This window comes from Oratosquilla oratoria, chromosome 20 (genome assembly GCF_046742065.1).
Source record: "Oratosquilla oratoria isolate Oo_2021 chromosome 20, ASM4674206v1, whole genome shotgun sequence".
Classification (NCBI taxonomy): domain Eukaryota; kingdom Metazoa; phylum Arthropoda; class Malacostraca; order Stomatopoda; family Squillidae; genus Oratosquilla; species Oratosquilla oratoria.
Genome location: NC_134796.1, coordinates 15981721 through 15984311, shown reverse-complemented (window position 1 = coordinate 15984311; position 2591 = coordinate 15981721).

Sequence of the window (2591 nt, the reverse complement as noted above, 5' to 3'; positions counted from 1 at the left end):
TAAAAAAAGAAAAGAAACGAAAGCTGTCACTAAATAAACTAAACACACGAAGCTTACTCTGCTTACCTTATACTATTACTCCTACCTTTGGAGTACAGTAATAGACTTCTGTTTTGATTAATCATAGATTACTAAAACACTACACTTTATCTTATACCTGTAACACTACAACGCTATACATATACAATTACAAAAACACAACACAATCATTTGTCACTATTCGAAGATATGAATTTCACAGGAAGTAATAAACTTAACAAGAGCCATTCGCTAACTAGCTAAGTTCATTAGCTGAGGTCTTTGAGCTATTTTATTTGTTTTCTTACTATATTTCATAAATCAATCGAATATCTGAATGCTTGATTGATCACTTTATCACGTATTTATTATTATTATTAGTATCTATCTATCTATCTAGTTATATATCTAAGTTATCTATTTTTATTTATTGATTCAATTATTCATGTAGTAATGTATTTGATTATTTGTATACTTATTCATTTACTTACCTTTATTAATATTTTTATTATTTTTCTATCTATTTATTTGTTTATCTGTTTATCTATTTATCATTAATTTATTCATCTACTTATCTATTTATTTACTTGAATTCTCTTATAGAATCATTCTGGACTGTGTGGTACATAAGGCTCTATATTAAAAAATAATGAAAGAAACAGAGATGTCTGCATGGTTTTTTTTTATTATTATCGCTTGATGGGTATCAGAATAAATATAAGAATCAAGTCAAAACGCCAAAAGGTTAACCTAGACAGATTCGATCCCGCGACGTCAGCTGAACAAAATCACCTGGGGGCAGCAGTTATAAGTAATACACTTGTAATACAGACACTATAGAGTTGTAAGCCGTATTCTAAGTCTCGACTAATGTCACCTTTCTGTTGTGACCTTCTTAGAATGAAAGGTTCATAACAAACAAATATGTTATAACAAAAACAAAAATAGGTTGTAAAGTGCTTCGATTGAAAATTGTATTCTCAGCTTACCTCTGTCTTTCATCGTGTTTATTTTTTTTCGTGTACATTCTGAAGCCTTCCTCTTTATTTTTTGAAATTGCATTTTCAGTTTTAACTTTCCTTCTTTTGTCTTACCTATCTTCAGGTTCATCCTAAAGCCTTCCTCTTCGTCTCTTAAAACGTTTCGTCCGTGATTGAAAATTTGGTTCGTTCCATCTTCCCTTGCGTCTTCTGCTTCCTCTTGTAAGGGATTCGTAAGAGGTTTTGTAAATTCGTTGTAAGATCTGAAGGAGAGAATGTGCCAATTCAATATGAAAGATCGGGCCGGGTAAAAGAACGCATGGTGACACTAGAGGGGGAGGTGTGGAAGGCGGAGGTGTAGGGAGTGAACCTGGGGGTCGACCTGGGATGGGATGGATGGATGGGGCAGAGGGGGCATTGGAAGGGAGGGGAGTGTCTGTTGAGGAAGGACGGAAGAGGACGGAAGATAGGGGTGAGTTTGGAATTGTTGTGTATGGATGATGCTTGGATGCGTGAGGGTGGGTGAGTGTGGAATGGGAGGGGTTGAGGGAGTGTGGATGAAAAATAAATTGACGCAGCCCGAAGGAATTTCTCCCCGTTTTCTCCTTTTCTGCATGAGGAGACGGAGAGGGGGGTCGCCGATTTAATGAAGCGGCCTTGCTGTGGATGTGCTGCGTTTTGCGACACTGCTTCTGACCCAGGGCAATTGGTAAGATGCAGGGATAACCCATCACCCAGGAGGTGCCAAGATAAGAGGGAGGGATGAGGGTAGAGGTTTCTATGTCTTTGTTTTTGGTTACCTCCTGTATAGGGTGGAAAAAGCCTTTGGGATATATTTCTATGTCAAAGGCCTTAGCCGAGCTAGAGCCAACTTTTTCAACACCTCCCATTTTTTCTAAATTTTTATTAGATAAGACCTCCTTAGTCGTTTCCTTCTCGGAATCATTTAATCCTTCAACCAAGTTTCTTCCTAAAGACAAATTAAATTTCATTCATTATTACCCCCAACACCATTAATAAAAAAAGTGGTAAATGTCCACCAAAGGTTGAAAGAAGAACATAATCCAGGTGTTTATTCGATACCATGTAAAGGCTGTGACTTAGTTTATACTGGACAGGCGTGGAGGGATTTGGATACTAGGGCAATTGAACACAAACGGTTCATCAGATATGAACAAGAAAGCTTAGCGGTATTCCAACATGTTAAGCAATTTAACCATTGTTTAGATTGGGACAAAGCTGAGGTCATATATAAGTCTAGATGTGGGATCAGGAGAAAAATGGTTGATTCAACCATCATTGAATATCAACCCAACATTAATATTTCGAAAGGGCAATGGTCCCCAGACATAAATTCGGGACTATCTATCACAATGTTAGTCAAAAGACATTTGCCTCCTGACCTCACATACCGAGTGAGCTGGGGGTAGGAACCTCTCCCAATGTTCCCCTATTTTTGTCAAGGGTGCTTCTTAAGTAACACTCACTTCTCTCTGCTTTGTATCTACTGAAAAGGTTTGCAGTTTGTAATCGAAATATATAGATTCCATATATCCAGTCGTGAATTTCACGTGATATATATATATATATATA